A 19,350-nucleotide genomic window follows, 5' to 3' on the forward strand; every position below is an offset into this window, starting at 1 on the left:
CAAGGGGAGACGGAAAACCTACTTTTATCTTAACATTTGTTTTTCTTAAAATTTCTATTCGGGTTCACACCCTTCCCACTCAACATTGAATACGGAAATGGAGAACAGAAAAGCTAGAGACAACAAATACAATCTCCTTGTGTCTGTTTTTCTTCTTTAAATAATAACCTATTTTGTTAGTGAACGTTAAACCAAACACATTTGCAGAGAAAAGATGGCAATACTTTATATAGAATTCAATATCTAGCTACAGTCTCAATATATCAGTTTGCAATTCCAGTGCAACTAGCTCTTTTATCTTGATCTTTATCTTTTGTTATACATCTGTTAAAAAATTAAATCTTTTTTCCACCTTACTGATACTGACTTTTTGTGACAGACAAAACTAGTTTTCATGCGAATAATTCGATAACTAACTAAATGGAACAGGTGTTCGCTACTGTTCGAGATTTGAGTTCTTGTATTTCACAATAATCAAGCAATTCATGCTGGGATTTGTTTACCCACTTGCTTTAGCACTGTCCATGTGACATTTAATTAATGCAACCTTAACATGATTTATGAATGTAGTATTCAAATAGAAGGTCAGTTTAGTAAATTTAACTACCATGATCATGCAGTAAGTTTCCAACAATAAATATGTATTTTAAATAATACCGTTATGAACATTTTGCCACTCACAGTTAGAAACAGCAGTGTCGTTATCGTTCATGTGAAGCATGGGCAAAATTTCGAGAAATTAGTCCCTTGACATACAGAGAAATTGGATAATTAATTTGCAAATTAGGATCTCCAATAATCACATAGAAACGGTTTATGCAGAAGATATGAATGAATAGTCTTGAAATAATTTTGAACGCGCCCACACCGAAAAAGAAAAGAAAGGAAGAAAAATGGAAACATGTCAAGTGCTGAAGTTTCACCATGAGCACTGACACATATGCCGGGTTTTACGCAGAAAACAGACTTTATAGTTTGCTGAATATTTTCAGTCCCCCAAAGTTTAAATCTGTGTCCACACGGCGCAACCTTTTCCAAATACGTGGAACCACTACTTCCTCAACACCAGCGGATTCACTACCTCCACACTCTGATACGCCACTTTATTCGTCAGTGTCGTAAGCATCCGGATCAGAAACGTACACAATTTTCACGATTCTATCTTCACTTAGCGTCAATATCCACAAATTACATTGTTTCTGCACGATAATTTTAATTGTTGAAGGAACATTTATTTCTAATATCCCAAAATTACCAAAGAAAAATACGAGAAACAACTCGATCGCGGCATCATGAAAACTGATAGCGCCCTCAAACATCACATATGAACAATATACATACTCACAAGAAGAACAAAAATAAGAGTAGAAATTGGAGTTTTTATTTGTCATATTTCTTCATGAGAACGTGATCTGACTGTGCATACACACACACACACACACACACACACACACACACACAAAATTAGAACGCATTTCGCTTACATGACGAAAATTGAAGACTAAACAGAACACATAGACATATTGGGCCTTATGCAGAGTCGTTTTGACGTGTGATTAGTGACATGCTAAAGAGTTCGACTAACATATGTTTCCTGCAGTAGTCAGGCCTTTAGTATGACACTAATCATATGTCAAAACGACTCTGCATAAGGCGGATTGTTGCTTCTTTACGACTCAGAAAGAAAACAGAAAGCGATTACAAGTCGAGCTGGCTTCAAGGCCGTCACGAACTTTCCCCCTTTAATTTTTAAAGGTCTCGTTATATATATGACGATCGGATTCAACGCCATTTAAAAGTTGTCATAAATACACCGTATATTTCAATTAGATCGAACATGTTAAAATTGAATTCTAGGGAAAATGTAACTTCAATTTTAGATATACAGTACTTGTCAATACGAATTGAATGACACACAATTCGTCCTAGTTCACAACTCTCCCACCCAGGGGCGGATCCAGGACGGACTTCTAGGGGGGCGGTGGGTTGTAATATTGCTACTTAGAGCTACTTTTAAGAGCGTCAAAAAATAAACTATATATTTGATTTATATATAAAATAAAAAAGTATGCTCTTCTGGGGGGGCGTTCGCCCCGATCGCCCCCTGGATCCGCCACTGCCCCTCCTTGCTCGAAATCTCGAACTTTTAATAATTTTCTTCGTTAAAATTGAATTTTCGAGAAATGTTATATCAATTTTTGATCTATTATTTAATGAGATTCGCCCCAGTCGAAACGAGGTCAACATTGACCAAAATCCCGAAATTCTATTAAAAGTTCGAAAAAAAAGTAATATCAACTTTTGGTGTATTCGTCAATACAAACTGAATGCATCCAATTCTTTTCAGTCGACAATTGGTCCGCGTTTCCCAAAATATCGGATTCTTATTAATTTTCTGAGTTAAAATTGAACTAGCGGAAAAATGCCATGCCGATTCTTGATTCTCTTGTTAACAAATCGAAAGATCATTTCGTCCCAGTAGGAAGCTGGTCCGCTTTGCCGAAGAAGTCCCTACATCGCAGCCAAGTAGAGAAAATGGTCTTTCTCTCGGATTTTATGATATGCACACTTCTTCTGCAACTTCTCTCCTTGCATTCTAGAACCGTTAACCATAATTAACTATTTTAAATGCAAATATTGTTTATTATATTTTTCGATGTATGAAATAGCAAAATAAGCACCTTCAGTACAACGTACTTCGGACGTCAACTCGATTTCAAATTCGCCTGCCACCTAGCGATAAAGTCCAATACTATTGTTCAATGTTCAAGTGGTAGACGAAGTATACAATTTTGTGCACTGTTTAAATAAGTTTAAATTTTATTGTGGAAGTGAAACTTAGGACTTAATATACAGCAGAGCGACCTTCTAAGAATTTCTGCTTATGTAAAGTACAACATTGATTTAGATGTTATTCAAAGATCTTTAGAGGGACTCATAAAATGTTTAAAACATTGTTACTTTCTTGTAACGAAATTGTATTAAACTGGAGTTGTATTTCAACTCTAAATTACTGTAGCTTCAAAAGGTTTTGTCAAGAAAACTATGGAGAAGACCAAAGAAAACATTACCGAGAAACACACACGAGAGAAAACGGATGAAGAATCAACATGAAGGAAATACTTGAAATCGGAAAGTTTTTGTTGTCTTGTACAAAGTAAAAATGTTTTCCATCAAGAAAAGTAAGTATTAATATAATGCCAATGTTGTTAAGAGGTAAATATTTAATATGTACCTTCGTTTTCCCACATTTAGATATCCATAGGGGCAGTTCTATTTGCTACTTTATGAAATATTTTTAGAGTTCCTTCGTGGCTATGCTGTAGGCTTACGGGCGTTTGGTGCGTGATGTCCGATTCAAAGTGAGAGATCATATGCGGATTCTTCATTAAGCTATAAATCAATGTCTCGTATAGCATCGGTGTTGAAAGGGACGGTGAACTCGTATCACCTTTCTGCAGCACTACTATTAATGAGCAAATGTAAAGTACGAGATATATATTTTAAGTATGCTGACAGAAAGAACTATGTTTATGCACATTGTATGATGGAACCTAGATTCTTAATCTGTACCGTATTCTTTGTTGATTGAGTGATAATATCCACGATATTCACATCCTTTCGAGGAAGGAGGCTAGCGATGTCCTTTACGCAGGGTTGCCCAAATTAGTAGAACGCGATGTACGGGTAAATTTTAACAAACTTAGGATAAAATATTGAACGAGAATGGAATGAACCAGTAGTTTTAATTGATAATAGGTATTAAAATTGTTTTACAGCATAAGAATTTTTTCAAAACAATGCTGTCAAGAATAATTGATTTTTGGAACTCATTGTGAGGGAATAACAAAAGTTGTTTTCGTAAACGATAAATAAAGTTACACGTATATTTACAATCTTCTACAAATAAATAGAACCTCTAGTTTATTTCACTTATATCGTATGTGCAGTACGTTCTCAGCAAATAATTTTACTCATTATGATCAATGGATGACACGAAAATTAAGATTAATTTCGAAATAGGTTTCAGGGATAATTAGAGATATTTTTCGTTACGGTGTGCTTGTAATGCGCCAGAGAGTGAATTGAGATTGCTTTGTTTATATTATACGAGTTAATCGAATTATAATCATTAGTTTTCTAAAATAGAGATAGTTGAAACAATAATGTCTTGTGTGGACAACCCTGCGGAGAAATAGTTCCTGACATCTGTCGGGATATTGTGGATAAGATCGCCAACGTACGGTGGCTGTCTGCAGCAAAGGCGGTAGGAGGTAAGCGTTTAATGTCGAGAAACTCATAATATTTTAAATATGTCCATGATTTAACCTGTGAACGGTTTTGTAAATCAGAAGTCGTAGTTCTATTATCCAAATAAAAAGGAGATTTAAAATCTAAGAGGTAAGTTTATAGTGAGGGAAATCCATTCTTTCTGGTACTGGCAACGATGATTCTAGTTGATAGTGTACACAGATTTAGGCCTAACTGTCATTAGGTTGGTAGGAGGTAAGTGTGAAGAAATCTTGATTAACAACACTTGTGAAATGTGGAATAGTGCACTCTTTTGAGATGCAAGTGTTTTGTCTTTAGTATTTCTTAAATTAATGATATACATCTATGGTTGATATATTTTTTACGTGCATTGTCTGTATTCTATGATGGTGGAACTGGAAATAGTTGGTTCACACTTGGTGGAAATAATTCTCTCATGTCTTTTGCATTATTATTGTTATTATTTTACTAACACTATGATCCTTTTCATCACCTATAGCATACGTGAGTCTAAACTTTAAGAAGGGGTCCGAACCACAATGATGTAGGAAATGCTTTTATGATGCTCTCCTACCGGAAATCAGACCTGGGACGGTATGGAGAAAAAGCACAGTCGCTAGCTAGCTGCGTGACAAGCGCGAAGGGACTACATCCTTTCATTGTGCGTGCATGCATATACTCCACTTGAAACAGGCAAAGTTGAGCACCGCCAGAAATAATGGCATTAGTGCTCTATCGCCGGACTACACGAAAAATCGAAAAAAAGTCCCAAATTAGATTAGATTAGGTTAGACCTTTACAACAGAGGCTGTAAACTTTAACAAAAAATCTAAAATGAGATATTCAGTGTCTCTCCAAGTTACTTGCTAGTGCCTCTGGCTTCGGAGTCATCGATGGGGGCGAGGACTTGAATTCCGCTGTACAGAATCACTTCAGGACGACTTCAACGTACCTTACGCAATAAGAACTATTGTGCAAAAGACACTAACAAACTAATGCTAGGTGACGCTGTCTGAGGCAGGGCAGGAGCACAGCATGGAGACGGGGTGAGTCCGTATGAAGCAGGCGTGCCGGTGACGGTGGGTATACACATAAAGATAGCGCAAAACATAGTATATGGCATAAAACACCTCATGTATGGATTTGGGGATATACTAATATTTCTTCTACGGTGAACATTTAAACAAAAGGGTTAACTGTTGCAAATGACATCCCCGAAATACAAAATATACGGAAAAATTAACCGAATCAGTCGACATATTGTCATGAGAGTAGCAAAAAGTAATGAAGATCCTCAATGTAGGATGATTAATTAAAACCTACTTAAGTTCTGGAACTAAGAGTTTCCGTATTCATGCAATGTTAGGTAAACAAGCAATGGAGCGTAGAGCATGTGGCAGTGTTTTCATCTCACTATCTCATTAACTAGCCTTGATCGTATATGCTGCAGTAATGGACGGAGTACAGAAAGGAAGAACAAGAGCTAATAAAAGGGTAGTTGTATCTGAAACAAATGTGGTGAAATTGATTTAAAATTTTGGTGTTATTCCTTTTTATGTGGTTGTAAAGTTATAAAATACAGTGTGTGATCATAGAAGTGTCTCAAAGCTGTGCCAAATAGAAGTCGTGTGTTTTATGCCGTATAAAGTATATTTGCACTATCCTCGTTTATGTGTATTATCACCATCGCTGTCGTGCTTTCTGCGCTCCTACCCGAACTCGGTTAGGTGTCATTTGTGCATTTTGGTGGCCACCTAGCACAGATGGTTTGTTTTTAAGTTAGTTTTTGCTGTATGCACTGCAGTTATGAGCCTGTGTCTTGTGTCCACAGGCCGTACTTGCTTTAGCCCTCCTAAAGTTAATCTGCAACCATTAATGCAATTCTTCCCTCAAAAAGTACTTTCGAAGCGTTGAGGGTGCATTTCCTCCTAAGGTAAGGTTTACTTGTGTGACTACCTGGTAGAGGAGAGAATGCTTTAGTAGAGTGGTGTTTATAGTACTGGTGGCATTGGTGCTGTATCGCCGGACCACATATATATATATATATTTGGTTTCTCTCCCAAATTAATATGTTGTGACCCTAGCTCACTTGTTAGTGAAAATACAGTGTGGACATATCGCATAAATACTACTTCATAAAACGAAACAGCGTGTACTAGTTGCCCACTAAAAAGCACGAATGCTATCTAAAGGAATCAGGGCAGGAGCGCAGCACGGAGGCCCGAGCGATAAGTAGGGTCTACTTTCGTAGGGAGCAGGCGCGCCAGCGGTGGTGGGTATATGCATAAACAAGGTTAGTGCAAAAACACACTATATGGCGTAAAATGCATGGTTTATGTGCTGCACAGCTTTCGGAGTGATACTGAATGCCATCCGAAAAATTATCAAAATGTACTAATTTAGGTTTCTGTTTTCTGTAATTTTAATTTGTTTCAACACTTATGACAAATTGTTCGCCTGTTTAGTAGATCGTACGTTTCACACAATTTCAAGCTCGTTACTTTAGTATAACTCAATGACTCAAACACAACATGTCCCAATCTTGTCATGTACGCACTGCCTTTCCTGCCAGTAAAGCATGACAAGTGTATATCTCCGCCAAATTGTCCCTTCCGCCTTAGCATATAGTGCAGTTTGCATCATCGTGAACTATTTTCTTAACTTGAAATATTCTCGCCTGCTTTCATTTACTCCTCTTCAAAAAGCAATTCACCCGGTAAATTTCCTAAAGTTGGTTCGGCGATACAGCACTTAACCCGTGCTGGTAATGTAATGATTGTTTTCGTTATTTCAGAGTATTACGTACTTTACGACACTTATCAGTGCGAAGATATTAATTTTGCTCAGTAATATCATACAGATGAAGCGTATCTAATGAAAAGCAAAGGAAGCATGAGAGTAAGGAATATTTGTGATTTATAGTTAAGGGTGAACGATAGGAATGAAAGAAGAGTAATTCTTGGTACGGTATATTAAAATAACAACAGGTAAACAGTAATACTACTTTGAGACCAGCTTCATGGGGGGGGTCTAACCGGGACCGTCCATCTGCGGTACATTTGCCTCACAAACTGTTATTTGTAACCTCATCACGACTGCTTTCAGAAGATTAATGTTCTTAAACTGCGTATTTGTTGAATAACATTGACTATACAAAAACTGATGTACTTCCTAGTAATATTAAAAAAAAAAAAAAAAAAAAATATTCTTGCACTTCTGTTTCGTATTCTGGCTAAGTTTCTGTTAATGGGTTCCTATAAGTTTCCGTTGATGGGTTCCTATAATCGGAGAAACGCAAGACTGTTTTGAACGTTACTGTGTTCCTAATTACCTTTGGTTATGTTAATATACTTTAATCACAATTGATACTTCAGTTGTAATTGTATTACACAAATAAGTGTTAATGTGTTACTTTTATTATTATTATCACCACCTACGTAAGCATCCATATTGTGTCACTGCGTAAAAATAATACCTTTCCAACTGTTCAGTGTTGCAAACAGTCATATTGAGAAATAACGAAAACAGTGTTTCTGTGATGATGTAATGACATAAAAATACAGTGCATTAAACACGAACCAACTTGTGATAGGTGATCACTAGAAGACGATAGTAACTTCTTTACACGTGACTTTTCCTTTATGAACTGATTTTATTTTACTGGCAAGCTTATAAAACAATCCTGTATTCTTAATCAGTGCTTTTTCCGGTTCCTAGTTGGGTGAAGCTGGTGGGCACGGTTGATCGGTTGTTTAGGAGTTTAGCCGAGGCATATCACACGTGGACCCTACAGCATGTCGTGGGATCCGAATCACATGAGCACCTACTGGGAATCGAACCCAGGTCTCCCGCGCCGGAGACGCATATGTATACCATATAGCCATGAGGGAGTTCTATACGCCGGAATATGTACATATCTATCTTGTAGTGAGCTCGTAACACCGGTTGGTGAGTATTTATTGCACGAGTACCAGGGTTGGCTGGTTTAAACCAAAAAACGAAAAATGTTCATAAAAGTGTAAGTGTTCGTAAAATCTTGATGAATGTACATTTGTGGATTATCACGTTTCACTCCCGTATATTATTCGTATTATTCAGACCTATATTCCCCATTCAGTACTCAAAGAGATTATACTACCAAAGCAAGTTTATTTTTTTTTTAAGTTTAGGAACGTTTCTTTCGTGATTTTTTTTATATTTTATTATTGTTATGCAATTGCAATCAAAGAATAAATTCTAAATATTGTATCGTTTTAATAATGTTTACTATTGATAAAATACATAAAAATGCCGTACTTTTTTTGGGGGAAGGATCATACAACCACACGAGAGGCATTTATTGAAATCAGAAGTATCTTTGGTATCTATTTATGTATAAATGGGTCAGAGCTAAAGTGTACGCAGATAATTTGTATCTTTATTCTCTTTTCTTACTGATATGCAAATAAGGTCGTTGTATTTCTTTAACTTGGACTAATAAAAATCGTAGTGAACTAACTTGGACTAAATTAGTACTTCTGTACTATTTTGAAGTTGTCCGTGTGTAATTCTGTATAATGGTTTCACTTGTGCAACTTTTATCCTTCTGAAATGACTCTTGACAATTATATTAACAAGTAAGTAAAGATCAGTACAACGTATTTTTTATCAAGAGTCCTTCGTGAGTGAGTCGGCAGACGTATCGCATGTGTTGCCAATTAATCCCGGTTTCGAGTTCAAATGGAGGACAATTTCTCTCGGATGTAAACCATAAGCGGTTAGGATTCCGTTTTAAGCTTATGTGACCCCTTCCAGCATAACCCAGTTGTTTCATAGTAACACCAAGTCGAAACAAACTTATTTCTCTTCATATGTGATATAAATACATAGACGAAATTATTTAAATTATTTTTTTTTTTTTTTTTTCAATGGAGACCATAGTTTTTGCCAACCCTGACGAGTACTCATTTTTATGGCATATCAGTTTGCTGCCACTTTATAAATCTCTACGCAAATACTGGGCATGCACGAGGACAGTAAGTGTGTGGGATGCACTAGGATCTTGAAGAAAGGAAAAAAAAAAAAAAAAAGAGATGTGTACGTGCTTGATTTAATGTTTTTATATTATTCCTTATTTTAGTTGATTAGAAAAAAAATATACATTACTTATGTATCATCTTTGTTATATTTTCTTGGCCTTCTTTTTCCATCAACATGAGCAAGTCTCTATGGCAAATTTGATATCGGGGAAAGTTTTTTAAAAAGATTTTCACGAAAACCGAGAAAGTTCGGTAATTTTCTTCTTTTTTTTTTCGCTACCCTGTAAACGAACTCAAATATAAAAGACGGTGACCGATTACTGCCTATTTTACAAATTGATCTCGCTTCACTTGAACCAGATATACTGAATTTAGATTTTGAATTGTGCAACAAAATTTCTAGTACCACGCTGAAGTTAGAAAGTTAAATTTTGAACACGTTGAATTGGGCGCTCATATGAACTTAGTTGACGCACGGGATGGTAAGTGATGAACGCGATAATTACATCTTAACTTCTCATTTCAACTAGCCACCATTTATTGCTTGGAGAGCACGATGAATGGTATCGAAACAGGACCTGGAAGAAAATCAAGGCTGTATAACAAAAATCCATGCAAAGAACGTAAAGAGTATTTCTGGAGAGATTGAAAAATACACAACATATTGTAACGTTTTGGACAGTGAAGGGTGGAATATAATTTTCGTTCATATTTAAGAGGGTACAAGCAATATGAAAGACGTGTGGTGGTATATATGAAGTACCTCAAAATCGCGAGGAGTAGGGGACTGACAGTAAAAAGCGGGAGTGAGAACTTAAATACAGAGTTGTGGTGCACGTTAATAATACCGATAACTTGCTTAGAAAATTTGCAGGTAGTTCATTAATTCACAATGGAATAGTGATGTTTAACTAACTTATTTATGTAATCCTCAAATATGTAAGTCATGTGGGAACGTAGTGTACAAAATTGTTGTTGATTACTATACAATTGTAGTGCTAAACTTGCTCGTAGTGACTACATGTTTTCCTCATTAGTCACCGTTTACGCACATACTCACCACCATTAACGCCTCCTTCGTACAGATGTAATCTGCATGTTGCGCGGGCCACCTGCCTTCACCTCCCTGGGCCGGAATAGATGTAAAACTAATAAACAAATGGTGAGGCTCTTTCCAGTGATAATTTTCCTAGTTTTAGTGATTGATATTGGTTCGTTATGGGCCCATCTTTAATTGAACACCACTTCTCCTTGCACTTGATTCCTCATATAATCATTATCGAGGGTTGATTCCATGGAAAATTGAGGGAAACAGCATCATATATATAATTAAAACAAGCAACTAGCTTGTCTATTATTCGCTAGGTCGTTTTCCTTTTCTTTCGTAGAAAGTTTCTTTTGGGGAAGTCGTTACTGATGTTTCGCAAGCTCATCTATCTGAGTAATGAAAGAGCGTGTCCGTCCCTTTTAACAGATTCCTGTGTGTTTTCCTTACTGACATAATGACCGCTAAGTTTTTCTTAACTGAACTTGCGCGAAACGACGGTTAGTTCTGATTTTTTTTTTTTTCTTTTACTACTGAGTATTTTGAGATTCCACATTAAACAGGCAGAGTAAAATTCCTGAGAACTCAGTTCCTCTAGTGAAGAGCACCAAAGATGATGCATTAACTCACTTTGTGTTCCTTACTATTTTTTATATAAGTTATTAGGTATGTTATTATATGCAAATATGTGTGTAATTGTTATGCATTTTTTTATCATGGTATACTAGCGCTGGTAGTTTATCTAATTTTGGTAATTACTTTTATATTTATTCATCATAGATGTGGATTGCTTTTGTATAATCTGTGCATATTTAATTAGATGCTTACATTTACAGGACTGTAAAGAACTCCAGTTGTGCGAATACTTTTTCTTTACTTTCTTAGAATTTGCAACGCTAACCATTTCAACTGAAGATGGATGCTTCGTTGTATTTTCTTTTTTCTTTTTTATATAGGTTATTTTCTGTACCACTCTCTTCTTTTTCTTGGAGAGGGTGCTTCGGCTCGTATATATATATATATATATATAAAATATAGGTGTTTCGCAACAACACCGACAACGTTTGGAGCTGATTCCTGACATCGACATAAGGCAAAACGTATAGACCATCCTGGTGCACAAATGCTTCCTTTTGGAGTTATAGGCTGCTGAAAACATGAAAAAAATTGAATTTAAAGGTCCGTAGCTACAAAACTATGGGACATATCGTAATTGGGTCAAGACTTCACTTGGGAACTAATATATGGGCTATCCAAAAATACATGTTTCAGAATCCTAAGGTACTTAAATAATTTTTATAGAGGGAGTTTGGCTACGTGCATAATATTTGATGGAACCTACCAAGTACCTCTATAAAAATTGTTGCGGAAGTGCCGCAGGATTCTGAAACTAGGATGTTTGGATAGGGCACATAGTAGTTCCTAAGTATAGTCTTAACCCGACTACGGTAGGTCCAATAGTTTTAGAGCTATGGACCTTCAAAGTTTTTTCATGTTTTCGGCCGGGACAGGACGTTTGGGCGCGGACGTTTTGGCGCTGCCGTTTGGGCGCAAAGCCGTTTAGGCGCCAGACGTTTGGGCGCGAGGTACATAGTAAAAATCACAATTTACGACATATAAAGTAAGCTAGGCACTGAAAACTAAGCGCCAATCAAGATATATACATTTCCTACACTTCTATCTTTATCTCACCTCATTTATCTGTATATTTTCTATCTCTATCTTATTTATTCATCTAAATTAAATAGTTTAATGCGTTTGTGGCATTTGTTGCCTAACCTCGTCATGGATTGATTTTTCGCTTGTTCACGATTCTTGTACTTCTGATCTAATTTTTGTATTATATAAGAAAGCTAGGAAATAAAGGAATCAGACGAACTGTTAATTTTCTTAATGTTAATTAAAACATATTGATTTAATTTTTGTATTTTTTTAAAGAAAGTTAATAATTACATATTTATGAATATTAAAATTTGTTTTCTTTCGTATTACGTTTGCCAAACTCTTCTCTTCCTTAAGTCCAATAAAGAACTACCAATAAAAGATTGCAGCATAGTCGCTAACACTCTCGCCTTCGGTGCGATCGGTCCCGGGTTTGATTCCCGGTGGGGGCACTCGGTCGAAAAAGTGTAACACGCTCTTTCAGGCCAGCCACCCTGAATGAGGTTTTCCTGGGTTTTCTTCATTCACATCAGGCAAATGCCGGGGTGGTACCTAATTTATAGGTCCAGGCCGCTTCCTTCCTTCCCCAATCCTTTCTTCCTTCCCTTTCCCCGGATAGTGTGCTCCCTCAAACGTGACGGGCTAAATGGCCTTAGATGCCGAGAGCCCAGAAATCTAAAAATCCTATATCCTAATCGAGTTGAGGGAAAGATATTTTGCATACATGGTGTGTAAGACATATTTTGCATACAGGATGTCTAACACATTGAGTTTAGGAACTGTAGTATGCCGTATTTCTGGTATCACTTTTTTTTTTTTTTTTATTAACATTCCAATATAAAAATCAAAACTTAACACACATTTTTTTCGTCCCATTGTAAGCATTTAATCTGCATTAAAGAAAGTGGCGAAAGAAAAAAAAACAACGATTTCAAAGTGAAAAATAATAGTTAAGTGTACATATATTGGTCATTTAGCCACTAGAAATGTGTTTGACATTCACACTTATTGCGTAACTACAGCAGAAGGCCTGCTTTAAGTTTTTTAATGGAATAGGCTCACTATGTATGTAATGCAGTCAATCATATGTAGTCTGGTCGACTTACATTTGGCTTGAAAAGTTATCAAATAAAAAGCACACTTTCGTTGAAACTTAAATTTACAAAATTTAATTGTTAATTCAGTTTTTATAATTTTGAAATTCCAGTATTTCTAGTATGTAAAACAAAATCCAGTATAATTCAAGGACTTCCACTACAGTAGACACCTTGTGATATCTTGATTCGAACTTTGTACTCAGCGCCTAACATAACGACTTTTTAACTCGCGCCCAAACGTCTGGCGCCCAAACGTCCAGTGCCCAAACGGCGGCGCCCAAACGTCACGTACCGGTTTTCGGCAGCCTATAACTCCGAAAGGAAGCATTTGTGCACCCAGGATAGTCTATACTTTTTCTTATCTTGGTGTCAGGAATCACCTCCCAAACGTGTTCGGTGTTGTTTTGAAACACTCTGTATATATGAGGCCGCTCGAGTAGGAGGCAGGCAGAAGGGAATATTACTTGATGGAAGCATGTAGGCTTCTTTTCGAAAGATATTTTAGGTTGGAGTATTCTAGCTCCATGTTATGTGATTTGATTCCGCTTAGGGCCCTGTTTACAGTTTCGTTTTTGAGCTGGGTTCCGGTGATCTGGAAAATTTAGTATCAGCTTATAATATTGGCTGGGAAATAGGCCTTAAATTTCAGTTTTATTTCGGGAAAGGTAATTTCGATTATATGACTAAAGTTTTATTTTCAGAATCAAGGTTAAATGAGACAGCCCCCTGGATAGAGAAGTTAGGTGTTTTTTCATGAATTAAGAGAAAAATTAATAGAGAGAATTAAGAGTTTGGTGGCCACGTCCAAGTTGGGCAAATTTTGGTACATTAATTCATCCTTTAATTTTTGGTTAGGACATGATGTACAGGCGCAGTTCCTCTTAAATTTGCAGGATTGGGACTGGGATTTAGATTTCTGGGCTTTCGGCATCTATGACCATGTTAGCCCGTCACGTCTAAGGGATGACGTCCCTCTGCGAGCACACTATCCTGGTAAAGCGAAGGAAGGATGCAGCCTAGTACTTATATGGTAGGCACCACCCCGGCATTTGCCTGGTGTGAATGAGGAAAACCTAATTCAGGATGGCTAGCTTTTTACATTTTTTTTCGACCGAGTGCCCCTAACTGAAATCGAATCCGGGACAGCGTAGCCGAGAGCGTTACGCGGGGACACTCTTAAATTTGCAATATATGTTGAGTAACACTTGGTTGACATCCATTTGACATTTTTTATGTCTCATTATGTTGTAAAACAAATAAATCCTACGTCAGCAATGTGATTTCAGTATGGTTTGTTTTGCCGCATACTCTGCTTTCATAATTCTTCACAAAATCCTCATCCAGTAGAATCCGAACCTTGTAGCTATGATTACGAGAAGATTCCACTTCAAATACCTCGTATCATCAGAATCAGAAACGTATGTGTAAAAGACTTTTCCATATTTGACAACAGGCTGGCGTTCCAAAATCCAACCACAAAGGTCAAATATGTTCTAATATTTTATTAGTTGTGATTTTTTTACAATGTCATTTGTGTCCCGTGCCTAGCATGTATGTTGGAAACTTAGCTTTCCTTTCGATCCGCGTCAACAATCGTCGCTGCTGCGATAATGCCCACACCTTCCTCACGTGTTCCAAATCACACAGCTCATTGTATTACATGTATTTACAGAATCGTTTGCCTGACATTCCCGCATCTCCTTGAAGATTGAGACACTTCATTCTATCTGCAAACTTCACTGATCTTGATCACGTGTACCATACCTACCATACTCTGTTTTATCCGTCTCTTACAGATCTAGTTCTAATTTTACTATTATGTTAGCATTTTATCGTTTTAATTACGTTTTATTTAATTTATTATTGTTGCTTACTTTTCGTTTATGGTTTATTAATCTCTCGTAATTTGTGTGTTCTATTTTTATGTAGTGTCTGTGGAAACATGAGTACCACTTCGGTGGACCAGGCTCTGCTGCGGTTGAATTGTTACTTGGACCGGGTTCTCGAAACATCTGAAAGGACGAAGGTGGGTTTTTAATGCCTGTTTCCCTAGTGGGAAGTAGCTCTATATAGTTACATTTTACTCAATAATTTTGTTGTGTTTCTTTATTACTTTAAGTAACTGTACGATGGCACAATTAGAAAGAAATTGTCTTAGTCAGCGACTAAAGCTTTTTTTAAAGACTACCGTCGAAACACTTTGTCTAGTAGGAATGATAGAAAAACGACTGAAAACATTAGTAATTTCCGCGTAATTCAAACCCAGGACCTGTCGATCGGATGAACGTGATTTTCAAACTAGTGAACTTTTCAACTAGTTTTAGTTTATTTGAGACTAAACATAACATAGCAGAAATTAAATTCGTTCAAATCGATTGAAGTTTAGCATCCCTTTCAGCACCAAGGCTTTATAAGACGTGGATCTACACTTCAAATTGGAATCCAGAAAGTAAATTGAAACTTTGGTATAGCAAGTAGAAGTAGAAAAAAATTCAAATTGATCAAAAAGGTTAAGAGTGGGGATTATCTATCTACTACCGTATTGCCTTTCATCGGCCGCACCCTAGACAAGCTCAGAAGAATACTTGCCAGACATGGTATATAAGAGTTATTCGTAAACCTCCAGCCAAGATCAGATCATTAAGCGTGTCTCAGACGGGACTGAACTAAGGCTGCGATTCACGAGCTAAAATTCACGACCTTACTTAACGATCGTGTGAGAAGAAACTTGCCCCTAGTTCAGGTTGAGATTTTCTGTTGTCCTTATTTGGATCCTAACTTGGAAGAAATAGAAGCGGTTTCTATTTTCTTCTGGACTTTTATACAACTACCAATCAGAAAAGAGTAGCGCCTGACGACATTCAACTTTATTTCTCGCTGTAATTTCAAAACAATGCTGTCTGGACAAGAGAAGCATTAATAATATTAATAGAGTCGTATGGAAAATATGATTTTTTGTATAACATGAAGCACGATTTATATTATTTTTTAAAAAAATGCAAGAATAAAGACCTTAGAGAAGGTATGCAATGTAATTATCCACCCGAACACTACATGTGTGAACAAGTATCTTTTAAAAGAATAAAAATAGGTGATTTGAGTATATTGTGCAATTTGTATACCAAAAAGATGTAACGTTAAAAAAAGCGTGCAGATTTACTTTTGGCGCACCACTCGAAATAATTGTTCAAAAATTAGAATTCTTTCACAAATTACCTTCTTATTGTTTTCTAAATGATTTCTGCTGGGCGACAAGAAAATATCCACATGGCATAGTTAAAATGCAAGGGGGTATCATAAGCAATTATTCAAAATTAATTCTTTTACGATTTGCCTATAAATACAGCGTCCGGATTGCATGCTTAAAAACTACAGCCCAAAAAACACAAAACAACCTGCACTAGGTCGCCACTAAAAAGCGCAAATACTATCTAACTGAGTCATAGCAGAGCGAAGCTGTAGGGCCCGAGCGTTAGCGAGGGGTCGCGTCTGATGGGAACAGCCACGTCAGCGAAGGTGGGTATCCGCGTAAGTGAGGGTAGTGAAAACGAATGGGTTTTAACAATGATTCGAGTTTCAATAGCATTTATCATGGTTTCGCACTAGTAGCGTTCCACTTGTAAACAAAATACATCTTCTGTAAACTGTGCAGAAATTCACCGCCTGTGGAAAATAGTTTCTATACGGGCATCTTTCACATCAACTCATTTTATTCGTCGTAAAGCACTTGCAATAATTTTAGACTAGTAATCCTCCACTTGCAAACATAAAATTCAGGTGTGATGCGCCAAAAGTAAACCAGCGCCAAAAACAGAAACAATGAGAGTTAAATGTCATCAGTGTTACGTGGCTTTAGGAAACAGTTCTACAATGCTAATACAATACAAAAATAGCGGGTGTAGTGCATGAGATGCGTTCCCGGCGCGTAATAAGTTTACTTTATGGGCTATGTGGGCATTTTGTGTGGGTACTGAGCTAAACGGATGCACTCAGTACCTATACTAGAAAGTTGCCCTTTCTTCTTTAATTTAGCTTTCCGCACCTGATAACTGCCCTCATTTACATATTTGGACAAGTCATTTGATTTTCAGTTCTACAATCTGGTGGATCCAAGGATCTACAGACCATTTTTCAGCTGATACAGACTCCCCCGTGTTCGTATCTCGCTGCTGAATTTTCGGAGCTACTAATCTCAATAACGTATGGAATTCTGAATAATCCATTCTGTAGATTTTTTTTTTTTTGTGTGTGTGTGTGTGTGTGTGTAGGAACGGGATCTTCTGTAAGTAGTTCATTATTCACCATTGAAAATACCGTGCTTCCCTGTGCATTATTGCGGCGAAGAATTCACTTCCTGGTCCACCAGCTCCTCTTTACTCTTTTTCTTTTTCTTTTTTTTTTGGAGGGGAGAGGAGGGCGGATTTTGTGTCAGCAACAGAGCAGATATTGCTGCTATGGCTATTTCATCCTCTTCGGATGAACTCATATTGTGAAATAGAAAAACAATATTTACAATTACGACAGTTGATTGCCCTGTGCGTAACACATTCTTCAATGTTTTTCGTCTGTTTAATACAGCGACCACGAGAGGCTCTGCTGGTAAAAACCTACCTAGTTTTAAGGATCATCTGAGACCCCTACATCACCTCAGAATAAAAGAAATTGCATGGAAGTTTGAGTTAAGCAACACTGTTAAGTTGTAGCCTGGGTTGAGGCCTTAGTTCAGATCCGTGTGAGACGGGCTTTATACAAACCAGTGAAAGACGACCTTCACCTGTTCACTCCTGGTGTATACCATGTGAATGTGCGGACTTTACATAGGATAGACTAAATGTACAATAGAGCAACGATGCAAAGAACACAACAGCTACATAAGATTTCAGCAACCTGAAAAGTCAGGACTACCAGAGCTTAGCCTAGAGCTTGGATACAGAATTGATTTTACGGATACCACCATAGTAGCCAAGTCCAGCAACTTTTGGGACAGAACAATAAAGGTAGGCATAACTATCTCACGGGAGAGGAGCAGTCTCAATAGAAACAGTGGGTTTCAACTCAGCCCTATCTGGTCGGCCCTTTTCAGGGACAAAAACAAACATTCAGCAAAGCCATTTCTCGTAGCTATAACAACAGCCAATCAGAAACCAGCATTTCCCTCAGCCAATCACAAGCCCCCATTCCTAGCCCTGCCCCTAAGTAGTCACCATATATACATGTTCACGTCCCCGGTCTCTTCATTACAATCCCTGAAGATGAATGCGATGTCTGCATTCGAAAAATCGGATGTCATAACTTCACCTGGCTGAGAGCCCGAGAAGACATTAAAATCACGTTGCCAAGAAAAATAGAAGTAAAAAGTGTGTGCACTCTCCTTAATCCATAGCGTCAGTCGCGTTAGTCTTGCATTCAAACGGACACTCCAGCGTTTGTAATTCACAGTAACGCCTCCTTTATTAAATAAACGCTATAGGTCTCCAAACTTGATAACAACAGGCTCACATCTCAGAATTGAGCCAAAACTGAGGTTAACGGTTAGAGCAGTGTTAGTGCTTTGGCACATACAGCTCTTCACATAAGAACATGGATCAGCCAGCTTCATTCTACAGATCCGCCTTGTTCAAATCAGCTAAATCAACATGTGAACCACACACTCTTTGTTAGAAGTCATTAGTCCCGCACAAATTGGCGTTAATGTTTGTGTGCTTAAGCTAAATACGGTCTGAAAGAGGTTAAAAATAGTCATTACTTGGACACTACTATCTGAATGCCAGCAGGCTCACATCGCCTCCAAAATGAGTTTAACTGTTCGAGTAACGTTGCTACAATCAGTATTAATGCCAATACTTTCATTTGACGTTTTTTAAACGAAAGAACAAGATCTGATCTGACACTCGAAATTGGATTTCTTATTTTTACAGAAAATAAGATTTTTAGCAAAAATTAAGTAGCATTTTAAAATTGGATTGAAGTAGGTCGATCTTATTTTATATAACTAAAAAAATTACTCTTATGACTTTTAAAGAATCACAGTTATTTAAAGAATTAAATTAATTTATTTTGTTAGGTAATATAAGAAGTAATGCATTTTTCTAAATTAAAAATTTATCTCGGTGACCTTATTTAATACTCGTATTATTGAAATGAAATCAGCAACTCTGCTATTTTTATTTATTCCTGGTGTTCGACATGCACGCTGGAACAACGTCAACCAGGGTCCCCATGCTGATCAAACCATCTTGTAATCACATAGCTTCTC

At 37.1% G+C, this 19,350-nt stretch overlaps 1 long non-coding RNA gene across 2 annotated transcripts in view; it reads left to right on the plus strand.

Annotated features, from left to right (window-relative positions):
- Positions 1-2,518: 2,518 nt before the first annotated feature.
- Positions 2,519-19,350, plus strand: part of LOC145674357 (uncharacterized) — a 45,641-nt gene continuing 28,809 nt past the window's right edge. Inside the window, exons 1-2 of one of the 2 annotated variants that reach the window (XR_014128903.1) lie at positions 2,519-3,182; positions 15,024-15,120. This is a non-coding gene — a long non-coding RNA (uncharacterized LOC145674357). The remainder of the gene's footprint in view (positions 3,183-15,023; positions 15,121-19,350) is intronic. The other variant, XR_014128902.1, reaches the window with a different exon arrangement.

The sequence above is a fragment of the Thermobia domestica genome, chromosome 17 (genome assembly GCF_964235325.1).
Source record: "Thermobia domestica chromosome 17, izTheDome1.hap1.1, whole genome shotgun sequence".
In the NCBI taxonomy this organism is placed as follows: Eukaryota; Metazoa; Arthropoda; class Insecta; order Zygentoma; family Lepismatidae; genus Thermobia; species Thermobia domestica.